The sequence below is a fragment of the Rhynchophorus ferrugineus genome, unplaced genomic scaffold (assembly GCF_030347505.1).
Source record: "Rhynchophorus ferrugineus isolate W39M unplaced genomic scaffold, kcgeb_rfMv2 rfM2, whole genome shotgun sequence".
Taxonomy (NCBI): domain Eukaryota; kingdom Metazoa; phylum Arthropoda; class Insecta; order Coleoptera; family Curculionidae; genus Rhynchophorus; species Rhynchophorus ferrugineus.
Window position 1 is genome coordinate 21,301,263 of NW_027472581.1, and position 14,767 is coordinate 21,316,029.

General features: G+C 31.0%; 1 non-coding gene across 1 annotated transcript; it reads right to left on the minus strand.

Annotated features, from left to right (window-relative positions):
- Window positions 1-3,652: 3,652 nt before the first annotated feature.
- On the minus strand, window positions 3,653-3,757 carry LOC143192094 (U6 spliceosomal RNA). Its single transcript, XR_013004718.1, has one exon. It is a non-coding gene; the product is annotated as a U6 spliceosomal RNA (small nuclear RNA).
- Window positions 3,758-14,767: the final 11,010 nt, after the last annotated feature.

The following is a 14,767-nucleotide window of genomic DNA, read 5'->3' on the forward strand; positions in this document are numbered from 1 at the left end:
AGTTAGGGCTAACTAAAAAAGATATGGATTTAGTTCTAGTAGGACATTCCTTCTCGTACTAATTTTGAAAAAGAGAAAGAAAGAGATAATTGCTGCATTCCAATATGTCGCAAAGAATAGCTTCATTTTGAATGATGTTCAATTAGTTTTATATACCTCAATATATTTCTATTTTCAATCTATATTCAAACGTATTTCATAATTATAATTGCTTAATTGCTATTTCTTAATAGCATACTATAATAAAATAATAACATATCGATAATATCATAAACTTAAAAATCCGAATCTTTATCAAATATTTAACTACAGTCGCTTTTTTAAATAAAATAACTCTTATACAAGTTATCGTTAATCAAGAATGAATAACTGAATCACTCAGTCAATTCACTTGAAACTATTATTCGTTGACAGTTTAATGAATGAAGTTTTAGCATTAAAAATTTGGAATCAAAATCGATCAAAAGCAGCATTACCTAATGGCTGCCATTGTAATATGAATACAATTGGAAGTAGCTTACAATTTATCAATAAATTTTTTATTATTTTTACATTAATAAATTATAACGAAATGTTAACATTAGAGTTCCCAAAGGCTGCTAGGTTAGTGTACATTATTTTTATGCAATTATATTACAAACAAAATATAACACCATATATTTAGATACATATTTAGACCATATATTTACATTACATTTACAAGTATAAATTCGGCTCATCACTTTCAAGGTTACCGCTAGTACAACAACGTCGGAACGTTGAGAACTATCAGTATAAAACGTCAGTATAAAATTAGTAACGAATGTTTCATTACGTCACTTCCAGAATAAGTGATGGAATTCATAAATATTTCCAGATCAACGAACTCTTATTGATATGATTATATTCATTTTGAGGAAATTGAATTGAAGAACATAATTATAAATTGGTCTGTTCTACGAACTAAATAATATTAATTATTTTTATTTATTTTATATATTCTGAGTTAGTATTTGGTTAATTAAGGTCCAATGTGCTTCTTTAATAACGTCGTAATGCGCTAAACAAGAGCCAAATTAGCAAATGAATACGACATTATCCAGTGTAGTAAATCAGATGCAATCTTTGGAAAATGTTAGCTGTAATGGTCTATTGAGCATTGTTTCCTCCAACATATCTTTGCAAATAGATCAACTTTGTTCCCTTCGACACAATGCTGTAAATCTAATATGTTTCAAGCTATCTATTACTGAAATCTTTTGAATGGTGATTGATTGCTTGTGTGCTAAATAATATATCATGAAATGTCCTTTTAGTAATTCTGAATAATATTTGAGGAAATGCAAACATAATTTGTATGCTTCTGATACCCGTTTTATGATTCAAAAAGTATATATATATATATATATATATATATATATATATATATATATATATATATATATATATATATATATATAGTTATATACAATATTCTAGTCGAAATTTAGTAAATTTGTTAAATATTGTTTATAAGAATATGAAACTTGATTATAAAGAACTAATAATAAACTATATATATTAAAAAAGCCACACATAAATGGGCGTGAAAAAAATATAGTGATATAGAAATGGTAAGACTCCCAAGCGATTTGAGGATGATTCTCGTAATATAAAAAAGCCTACGAAACTCCAGCAGAGCTAAACCAGATGAATTGGGCACTAATGATATGATGTAAATGCATGATGCCCATAATATAGGACTCTTGAAGTTTATAAATTCACACGAAGGATATTATAATAATACATAACTATTAAATAGAAAAATTGTTTCTAGGTCACAGACATCAACAGCCCTGGAAAGCAAACATAAGACAGTAATTTCTACAGTTAGAATCAATAAGTCTAACGTCTATTACCGCACTTGAACTTAAGATAATTAACTCTCGAATAACCGACTTAACATAAACAGACACATATTAACATATTAATCATTGCCATTACAATATCATTAGGCACGAAATCTCATTAACTAATACATTACCTCCCGGGAGTAAAGGGAAACATCTTTTGTAGCGGCCTTTTTTTAACGGGCAAATCTCGTGAAAGCTCCAAAAGTTTCCAACTAAAACTGCGACTATTTTGTTGTAATGAAGGGCTTTTTAATGTCTGAGCTTTTAAAAACGTTGTGCCGTCGATAATGGATTTGTCTAGAACGTAAACGTATTATCCATTTGTTTAATTGTATTAGTAAATATTATGTTTATTTTTACATTTTCCATTAAATGTAATTACAACGTAAAAGCTAGACGTGATAAAACCTCGACAAAAATACAGTAATAAATACGGTTCGATAGATGTTTATAAAAAGTAAGTATTACTGATAATTAATTAATATAGCATGTTTAAAATAAAATATATACTAGTTTAGTTATTATAAAATTAATTTATATAGTTTACGTCAAAAAAATTTTCAATTATTATTTCCAAAACTTTTTTGAATCAGAGTTAATAAGATTTTTTTTTATTTAGAACATTAATAAATTTAAAATATTTTTTTGCCTGACATTTTCGAATTTACTCAACAGACTTGTGCCATCGGTATGGATCGTGATTTTTGTGTCCTCAGACGATGATAACGTATTATTTATAAGACCGCTTCGTACAATTTTAATCAATGCACATCGACAAATACCTTTAGTGTTTTAGTATTTGCATAATGCTGTTGGTTCTGATAGCCGGCCTTTTTAACTTGCAAAACTTTTTTGAATCAGATCAAAAGAACAACACGAATTTATCTATTACTATAAAACAAATCTTGTCTAATTAATTAAGCTTTTTTTGCAGCCAATAAGTGGGTATAACAATCAATCGTGTTTTGTTTTGTTTAATGAAACAAAAAAGAATGAGATGTAGCAAAGATGGTTGAAAGATTCCATTTAATATTTGGTTATGTTTTGCAAAACTTGGCATCAATGTACAAGCCACATGAAAATAATTAGTCATTGAAAAGACCAAATATACTTTTTATTTATTTATTTATTTATTTAAACCCGTCAGCCTCTTGGACTATTTAGGGTGAATTACAATATATTATATGAACATTAACAGCTTACAATACTACACAGTAGATTATAAACAGTAAAATATATACAACAAATTTTTCAATTACACAATAATAAATGTATGTTACAAGTGTTGAAGTAGGTCTATGGTCTTTAGATAGTCAATCAGTCGCTCAGGTTGGACCAGTTGTTCCAATGTTGTCGGCATCTCAAGTTGTCTCCACAAATCATCATATTTTTGGAAGTCTAGTAGGATGTGTCCGACGCTAAGTTGAACCTGGCACAAATCACATAAGGGCGGGATCTGTCCCTTCAACAAATATTCATGTGTCAGTCTACAGTGCCCCATTCACAGTCGTGCGAGGACGCTTGACTTGTGTCTACTGATGTTATTATGGTCTATAGATGGATAAAATATTCTCTTGATTTCCCATAGTCCCATTCTAATTGGGTCAATTGCCTATTTGGCCCTTCATATAGACTTTGGCATCTTTTTGGCTGAACTGTTCGTTTAACTTGATCGACTCCTCTTCCCTACTTGCCAAATGGTCGGCTCTTTCATTTCCAGATGTTCCTTTATGGGAGGGGACCCGGAGGTATGTTATTCCTACACCCCTAAATTATAACCTAAAAATGTGGAACGTTTCACGATTTTGCATGTCATCCTTGCGCAGGAGTCATGCTAATATTCTCTGTATCATTCCAATTTAATATATGTACCGCCGAAGACAGTACAAAGGCCAATACAATTAAATATAAAATGGCTTTATCAAATGATTCCTAACGCAGTTGTTCTAAGCATATGTCTACCATTAAAGGGCTTTTCTTAATTGTACCTTTAAAAATTAAACAGTAAAAACTAAAATGGATATATCTCCTTCCATTATACCAATAAAAGTAATTTCTAGATTGTTAAAAGAATATCAGTCTCAAGAATTCGAAACTTGTCATCTACTAACCATAAAACTTCAAATAACTTCATTGCCAACACTTTACTGGATCCCAGCATCCATTGACAGCTAGTTACAAAATATTAATTTCACCGCAAAACCGGTTCGGTATTAAGTAAAAGAATTATGAATCTACGATACTACTTTGAAAAAATAATCTATATGATTTTTTCGGATTACTAATGGTGCTAGTAATATAAAAAAGATAAGAATTTAAAGAAATCTAAAGAAACGTCTGTCCTAAAATTTATATTAATACAAGTAGCCAAAACTTTTATTTAAAAAAGAGTAACATAACAATAGTTTGTTTATGTTAATCAATTTGGTTTAAGGGAGATGCCGCATCACTAATAAAGCTACATCTTCGAAAATAATTTCAATTTAGAAAAGTCTTAAGGACATATTCCTAAAATGTAAAGCTTTGAAAATATGAAAATATATTTTTTTAAATTTCTGGGTTAAAATACCCCTTAGGTTTTGGTCTAACATTCAGTTATTCCGTATCCTTATACAAGCTTGCTTCAACTGTTTTGGACATATCGAGACTACTAAAACTACCATAATACAATGTTTGTCATTTCCTTAATATTAGAAATTACTATTCAACATATAATAAACAAGATTTGTATTTTAGTGATTTCATAAAATTTCTGCCGTTTGACAAAAATAACAATCTAAAATTTGTGAAACACGCAGACCGAATCGCTTTTTTATTGTAACTTTAATTTTAGTAAATTTTTCTAGTTCTACCTATTTTTGCTCAAAATACCTAATAAGCGTATTGAATATTAAACCACAGAAAGTCTCATTTGCATCGAAGTCGAAGTATACCAGGTAAAGGTTTTAAAAATACAAAACATTAACATTTTTATTTAAATTAGATTTTAAATATCTTGTACCAAAACCAGGTTATGGTAAGATTACAAGTGTCTTGGTGGTGTGGTCTTTCGTAACTGATTCATAAAGTCTTACAACTCTCTTAGACTCAACCTATAATGATAGAAAAATTAATGTGTACCAGTTTACCTTAAAGCATCAGATAAACTAGGGAGTGATACAGCCTCTGCTACTTACATGAACTTTATTATTAAATTAAATTTCGTTGTTTAAAATATGCTTAATACCGACAGGCCGACAACTGAAATCTTGTACAAGTAAATTTGCAGAAGACCATTCAATGATTGACTGAAAATAGAAGGATGATCAATAAAGAAACCGAAAGTTCCATTTAATTTGAAAAATGTAATTTTGGTGAGATTAAAATTTAAGCAAATATTTGAAAGGTTCATAAAATTTCAGATTCCCTAATGCGAAGCCCGTATTTTTCTTCCAACATCGGGGGGGCTCGTTTACTTTGAAAATTCGATGACTGCAAAAAAATTGTTAGTGAACTTAATTAAAAATGTAGTCTTCGCCTACAGGGCGTTTACGAATTATACGATCAGAACGGCGAGAAAAAAAGTCGTATTAAGTGTAGTTGTTCCCAGAAATTCGTATTATAAAAAGTCTGGTCAATATGACTTGATAAAACAAAGGAAAAATCAAAATTAGTTAAAAATTGCCGATCTGATATCAGAGATAAGCAGCAGCTATGTTAATAGAGGTCAGGAGGGTGCCATGACTTGAATTTGAAATATATTCATAATAATTAAGGGTACTTACACCAACGACTGTTAAGTGATTTAGGTATATTGATGTTTTAAGAAAACAAAAATTGCAGTAGCCAAGCAGAATAGGTTAAGAAATAAACAAGGAAGAACCATATTCTTTGGTTGTTCAAATCCGAGCAGAAAATGTTCAGTTTCTTTATCTACCGTTACCTATTTTGATAGCTCCTTTTATTGCTGAGGAGAAATAACCTCTGGCAGTAATATACTCATATATTACAGAATATGTATGTATGTTAGAATCTTATAAAAAGATTATTTATAACATGCAGAACACAGGCATGCAGTCATTTTACAGATAAAATAGAAACCAAAATCGATTAGCTATATACGCTGAACATTAAAAATTACTTATTTAAAAATGGGACACAAGAGAAAACAGAAAATATATCAAGATATTAATTATTAAACAATATATCTTCATGATTTTATGATTGGAACATTATTGTGAATGAGCCAAATACAGTTTCAGTGTGCACTATGATTATTTTGTTCTAATTTATTACTAAATACGTACTTCAATAGTGGCTGTAGATATGTTATTGAATAAGTTCCATAAGGTACTATTGCATTTGTTTCGGTACCATTGCGAGTTATTGTATTTTTTTATATTTTATTGTATTTTATGTTATTTATTCATCTTAGGTTTCAATAAACCATGTTTTTCAACAATTCCATACAAATCAATGTGAGTCAGCAGCGATGATATAGATAATGGGTGTTGAAAAAAATCTCTCCTGTAAATTTATTTTTGTGCAAGAGTACAAAAACAAAAGTCATTATTATAAAAACCGACAAATAACACCCATGCTAAAAAAGCCAGACATTTGGCTTTGTAAGACCGAATATTTTCTAGGATAGCATCTAACATAGTTACTCCTAAGTGATTCTGAGTTGGCACGTGACTACTATAGATCAAACATGTGGTTGAACCTTAAGGGTTAATTAATTTTGTTCTTCGTTCGTCACAGCGATATATGTTGGTCAATATGAGAAATATTAAGGTAAACAACCAAAAACAAACGAATCTAATTATTAAATCTGATTATTTTGACATTTCTATATATAAAGTAGCAGGTTTTAATTTAGCACTATTGAGTTATTCACAATATACAAACATTAATCATAGAACTCTTAAAACTGCCTTTGCAACATAATTTTGTTATTCGATATGAATAAATATGTTGCCGAGACCAATAGATATAATTCAATAGTCGGTTTTGCTTTCAATAAACTAAAAGTTATTATTTTGAAACAATTTACTAACCCGGATCACCAATAATGTTCCTATTGCCAAACGATTCAATGTAAACCAAGCTTATACTCTTAAGTATATTATGTTATGTAACTTAGCCGTTGATGATTCAACTGTTTCCAGACGCTTGTCTTATGGGAAAAACCCTGAAGATGCCAAAATGAGTGCCAAATCAATTTACCGAAAACATCACTGTACTTTTGCCTAGTAGGAAATAACTGTAACATGTTATAACTAGCGATCTAGAAGTACTACTAGGATCTACTACGAGAATCCCCTAGTTCAAAACGTCATGGGTTACAGCTTGTTTATATCTATACAGCATTACTTTACTAACACACGATTTATGAGTGCTGGAGGGTCACGCAATTAATAGATTCTTAGCCAACATCTTTGTTTTGAAACATTATTACCATGTGGGCAAAAATCCAAATATGATCACGTTAATTTTGCGTTGCGACGAAATGACAAAAATATAATTATATCACTTAACGGTTGCGCTCTTCTAACAGAATCAACTAAATAACTCGGCATACATATCGATGGTACCTTAACTTGGAAACATCATGTTAGACCAAAGGCAGGGCAGATTAGATTCAAAGCAACTGTACTGGTTAGCCGGAAGTTATTCCCTAGTTGACTTAAAATAAAAGAGATTGGTTTATCAGTCTATTATAAAAATTTGGCCATTGGATCTATGGGATGCATATATGGGGTTGCATTCGAACATCAAACCAACTTGAAATCCAAGTCAAATTACCAATATTTGTCGCCACGTAACCAACGAAAGAGCAGCACGATGACCTCGAAATCAAATGAATACACGAAGTGATCCAATATTTCGCTTTAAGACATGGAATAATATTTCTAAATTTCTAATGCAAGGTGGACGCAATACATTTATTGGACAACGCGCAGGAAATCAGAAGATTGAAGCGAACCCAACCACGTGATCTTGTATAGTGTATGAGAGCATCCGTTCTTTAACCCAAGAAGTAGCCCGAGTATAATTCTAATTAGGTTCCTAGAAGAGTGTGGCATAGGAGCAGTTCTCCCGACATAGTACGGCTCGACAGGTGAAGCGACAGGATCGATATCTGGCTAGGCCTTAACCGCTTATTTCATCGAACGCTCCCCACGACGATCGGTCATAGTTCAACTATAGTATGAAACGTGTTCGAACTTGTCCGTTTTAGTTTCCGTTCTGTACTTGTGGATTGGGAGGCCCTGGCACGGAATGTGTTGCTAGCACGCCTTATTATTAATTTTAGAGTTTTATGCTTAAACCTTTGTATTAACGGTTTAGTAAAGAGTAGGGATGCAGAAAAAATATCGATATATCTATGTTTTCTAAATAAAATATCGATATTTATGGGCGATATTTTTTGGTGCTTAATTTTAAAGGTTTATAATGCAGAGTTAAATATTATAACGTGTGTCATTCTAATTTAAACCATTAAACTTGAACCATCTAAATTCTTTAAATTTGATTTTTTAACTGTTGTCTACACTGATACTTCGCATTTGCATCAGCATATATTGCTGATCAAAGTACATACCACTAGACAATATTGTTTCAGCAATAAATATTATGACGAATTGAGGTCGAAATTAGTAGAGCATTCACTTATCACTTATTACGGCAAGAAATTATTATATAACAAACCAGGGAAGTCATAAACAAGTGAAATCATGAACAGCCAAAGAAATAATTAGAAATCGGGGTCAATCTTTATGGAAAAATCATCATTTCAGTTAACTTTTTTGTCACTATTTTTCCAACCTTTCTGACAGCAATCTTTCTAAAGTTCCATTCGAAAATCGACTCAAATTCTGGTATTTTGGAAACAAGTAGTAATCAGCGAGATCAATTTCATGTAGGTACAGTGATTAGACTAATTTTCATTGATAATGTGAGATGTTTTTATGTTGAAAACTCATAAATACAATATTTTTACCTCCATAGCGACCGCTTATCCTCAATGGCTGACGCGTCTTCATATATTTCTGTCCAAGAGATGCGCTTCTTTTCTACAACATCCAATTCATCAATCTTAAGCTCTAACAATATTTTATTTTACTTGTGTTCCACCAATGTATTCACGGTTTGGTGCAGAATTAAAGGTTAAAACGTGTTTTATCTAATTTAGATCAAGATAATTTAAATCAAGTTATTTAAATGTATCCTGACATGTCTTCATGGGTCTAAAAGTGTTTGATTTCTTTTCTTTATAAAATAAAGAAGTTTTTATCTGTAAATCTTTATAAAAATAGCTTAAGTAGTTTAGTTTTATTTTAGTTTGGCAAATACATACTGATGTATTAATCCCGAGCCAACCTTGTTTATGTAGGTCAATTAAAAAGTCCCGGGCCTGACACATAGATGGCGCTACTAGAATTGAATCCATATATTTTTTAGTTAGCCCCAATCCTCAAAAGGTGCATGTATAAATTAACTTTAGCTGTCGGATCATTAGTTTGTGAATTTTGACTGAAACAACTTTTGTAATTGTGAAAAAAATGAATAAAAAAGAATTTACTGCGTTGATAAAATATTGCTTTTTGAAGCAATAATTTGGCTTGATGCCGAGTTTCCGGACACTGTCCCAGAAAAATCAACCATCGAGGATTAGTATGCTAAGTTTAGACAGAAGATATCAGCTGAAAAGGTACATCATATCTTTCACGAATATTTGGGTATGAGAAAGCTCTGTGCAAAGTGGGGCCTATTTCGAAGCAAAGGACACATCGTGCTACAAAAATGGTATCGAAAAGTTGGAAGGTCGCTATAATCAGTGAAGAAGGGAATTATATTGAATAAAAAATAATAATTTTGCCAAAAAACTGTGTTTTACTATGGTAGGCCGGGGACTTTTCAATGGACCTCTTATTAATGCAGGTTCAACAGAATAGTGCTAATAAATTAACTTGTAAATTAAGATTGCATTAAGCCTATCTAAAGTAAGATGTAATTAGTACAAAAATGTTTCCAAACGGATTTGAAATAGTTGCATAAATATATGAAATTTATTATGATTAATATATCTTTCTCAATTAAAGTTTAAAAAATTAATAGAAATACATTTTTATGTAGGTTATAAAAATAGTTTCGATTTTTTACCAAGCGAATATCTTACTGATAACAAACTCGTACCGAATTTTATAGGCCGCACAGCTAAAAATACAAAAACAACGAAATCCGAAACGGAATCGTAAAGTGCATCGAACGACTTTTAATATAGCATTTCCATTAATGAACAACATGAAATGCGCCGTAAAAGTAAACAGAACCCCTCCTCACAAAACAGGTTTTTGTCTAAAGACGTAAGCATTTTTTATTTAGTCCTCTTTTTATATTCATGAATTTTGTCTTTAAATTCATGTTGTGCCTCGTAAAATTTCCGGCAACTATCTTTTTAAATAGGCTCCTGCTGATGCTGGAGGAATCTTATTCGTTTGCTTGCTCGGTTATTCGGATTTAGGGGGATAAAAACACAAACACGCAACAAAGGATATAGTTTAGGTTTATACCTTAGCAACCTGATTTTTCTTTGGTACGTTTATATACATACATTTTTTTTTAAATCATATTCGATAATTCTTTAGTCTGAACAGTTTTGCCTAATTGATGAGTTTAAATCATGGATTAAATCAAATTTTAATAAACTTTATGGATTTTCCGCTAAAATATCGTTCTTTAATCACATTTGTTCTGCATTTAATTGTAAAAATTTTACCGTCAGAGTTACAAAAGCTCCGTTTTCAGGCTTACTTGTAAGTGAAATATTATTTGTGTTTATTTAAAAAATGGTAGTTAATGTAAATAGTGTAAATAGGATAAATTATGGCCATTCCATCAATCCATTTACCAGTAATACTACACAAGATTCAACCTGATTACGAATTAAACATCTAACAAAGTTATCTAACATCCTTTACAAAAAAAAATTAATTTTACTTTTTTGAAGCTGAATACAAACAATTTTCTCATATAAAATGGTTTTCTCAACAATTTTCCAAACAACAAACAAACAATTTTCTCTAAAATGGTATACACCAAACTCAAGTGATTGATAAGCTGATTTGCATTGTCAAGTTTGTAAAATATGCCAAATTTATTTAACAGGCATGGTATATTTTGTTGGTAATAAGGTCACTGTCACAGAGATCTACTAGATTATGTATTCTGATCATTTTTTCACTTTAAAAAGGGATTTATTAAAAAAAATTGGCACTATTAATTATTTATATATTAATAAATATATTTTTAATTATTTTTCAAATTTTACCACATTTATGGAAAAAATCTGCTCCTTGCTTATCCCTCCACATGCACAGATAGTCTATGGCCATGAATACTCCGCCCTTCTGAAACAACCCAAGACTTTTTGTGGTTGGAAATATAATAAAGGATCCAATTATTATATCCAGTCACAATAAGTCACTGATTTCGTTGCCTGACAAGTAATGAAACGATTCGAAAGGATATTTCTGATCAGGATCAGTAAATATCTGGAAATATTTGATTCATCAACTGCCAAGCCGCCTAAAAGTTCTTTGAGAAAGTGAGTTTGCTTTTAGTACAATAAGCCTTGCAATTTATTATTTTAGAAGTGGATGTCTACAACACCCAATTCATCAATCTTAAACTCTCACACCAACTTATTTTACTTTAAACAATATTATTATACGCATTTGAAAGCAATATACCTTTCTTATCTGTAGATTTCTCCAAATGAAAGAAGTTAAACAAAAAACATTAATCCACAAACAACGCTTACTCGATTCAATATTCGAATAGAAAAAAGAAAAAAATTGTCACGCCGATTTAAGCTCGTTGGTACTTGATGGTTATAATACTGATAAAGGTATTTATTTTAAGGCATGTTATTTAACATCAAACAAATTTTAGAGAACTTACTAATGGAATGTTGTTTACTTGTTTAAAAGTTAATACTACTTTCAATAGAATCAACAATTTTGTTAGGATTTTATGAATTTATTATTTCGTTAATTGACTTTTGGTTATTTCGGGTATAATTTTCATTGAAACCGAACGCGTCCGTTATATTTTCCCTAGGAGAGCGCTAAATACAACAAATCGACTATTGGAAAGTTTCCGTAGAAATTAATTAGTGGAAACTATCCGGCATAGGTACGCCCGAAACTTTCCTTCGATACCTATATGAACGTTGGATTACTATGGTTATTATATTCTCATGGACGGGATTATAATATTTGCGGAACAATATGAAAGGTGGGTTAATTAATGGGTCTTAACCTGAAACTATGCCGAATTAGTTGGTGTATTACCAGCCCATTGTTAAAGTGCTTTTTGGAAAAACCATGCAAATTATCGAACTAATGAAACAACAGTAGAAGAAATGGATTCACTAACTTTTAATTGTATTGCATTTCCATTGCGATACAGGATTAGTAAACACGTGGATAATAGCTTTTAATGAACAATAGCACTTAGTACCGGAAACTCATTACCGGTCTTTTTTCGGAACAACTACATAATTTTCGAGAAAATGGAAACAAGTATTGACCATTAGATTCTATACATCTTCCCATGTTTCAGGAAATTTGTTGATACCATTCCTAAAAAACTGTTTATCCTTTGAGCAGGACCCATTGGCATCGAGCCATTTTCTAACTCTTTTAAAATTGGCGAAGTGTTGCTCCGCAAGCGCGTGTCCTAGTGATGCGAAAAGTGTACAGAAGGTGGGAAAATATGCCCCATCCAAGTGTTTTCAATACTTTCTTGACCGCATTGCTTTATGATACGGCGCGTTATCGTGCTGTGAAATCACTTTACAGGGTTTTCGGGCCAATTCCATACATTTTTCAATCAATTCATAGTTCAAATTGATTATTTGTTGTCGGTAGTGATCATTATTAATAATTTGATCAGGTTTCAACAGTTTATAATATATCTCGCCACTCTGGTTCCATCTAGCACAACGACCAAAACGGTTAGGCCTTGAAGTCAATAGGCGAGCTTCGCTAGATAATAACCACGAAAATAACCAGGTTTTCCTTTTGATAAAAGAAGAAACGTAATGCGTGCCGCAAATACATTTTTTCAGGCACGAAACGTGACATTTTCAACGAGCTATAAATCTATGTTACTATTACTTTCGCAAAATATAACATCAAGCATCAAAGCAAAATATATTTTGCTTTGATGCTTGATGTCAGTAGAACAGAATGACATGATAATTAAAAGTGTAAAACCAGAAAAGGAATTAGCAACTTTTCACCAACTAAGAGAGGTTCGCAACCCATGTTAAATAGTACATTCAATCCAAATTAAAAGTATTATATTGACAAAGCAGATGTAGTAGTTAACCAAATACTGCACTTGAGGTACTGCACCTCAACATCAGAATTGGCATCAATTAAAACAAAGTACCGAATAAGTGAAAGAGCAACAGTATTTTTGTATAAAATAAATATTTTTTTATTCCATATTATCTTCGATACAAAATATTGTAAGAAACTTGTAAAATTAAATGTATTAAGCCAGTTAAAATAATATCCTATTTAAAACGACTTTATTCGCCCCATTCTATTTTGAAGTACCTTTGAGTATGTACAGTATTAATACATTTAGTATCGCCGACTTCAAGCACTCTGATTCTGATAAACTTTAAACATGTTCCATATTGTATTACTATATTTAGTCAAACATTAACTGAGATTGCTATAATGCTATTTTTTTTTCAATCCGTAACAATCAATATTTTAAAAGCAACAATGTTAGAGATATATTCCAAACATATTGTACTAAATAAAAGTAGATTTTTAGAAATTGCTTCTATGACTAGAGCTGGCTTGGTAGACGCAATGGTTAAGGCGACATGATGATATCTTATTGCCACAATAGTTATGAGTGATTGTCTATAGGCAAAATGATTAAATCCGACATGTAAAATCATCCAATCACGCCAGTAACCAAGCTAGGTTTGACCGGATGCTTTCGGAGGTGGCCTCTGAGTTAGTCACTGGCCGGTTGATAGGCTTAATGCCAAAGAATTTGGTTCAGTGCTCTGGTTATTCAGTATCACTACCACTAAAAGATATTGACGTAACTAAAATTTATATAAATAGATACTATTACTGGGACGGCACAGTTACACTGTTTCTCTTATATATAATGATAAAAATGTAACGTAAGTATTAGATAGAAAAATCATATGTGATGAAATGTTTAAATAGGAACAAATAGAAGTTAGATTGATTATTAATCCAAATCATTAGGAACCAATTTAAAATAGAAAGTTTTCGATAGAAGGAATCGATAGCAATTAATTTTGTCTAAGCGACCAGCTCTTTATTGATATAGATATAACAAATATACTCAAAATATTAAAGAACTAATTAAGAATTAATTTTATTTATAACACTGCGAAGGGCCTGGTTATGTAGATATATTCACACCAATACCATCTACCCTTTCAACCTGAAATAATCTTGAAAATATATATACTTGAACCTTGAACAACTGCACTCAATTTCGTTTTATTACCAAGTGAATTTAAATTTATAATAGTTCGCTAATCTTTTATAAAAAGTAACATCTTTTATAAAAGTAAGAACTCGTCTTTACCTAATAATTAAATGTATAGTAGTTAATAATAACATCTAAGTCTTATCGCAGATGTGAAAACTAATAAACATCTGAACTAGAGGCCGTTCGAAATTATCTCGTACAAAACGAAAATAAGAATAGTGAAAATGTGAGAGCAAACATGTCCCCGAACACAAACCAAACAGTCTGAAAGATGTATCTCCCGCCTATATTACTTGGCAAATATTTTATATGTACCTTTCTTCCTTTTGATTACTCATCGCTCAATATCGCTG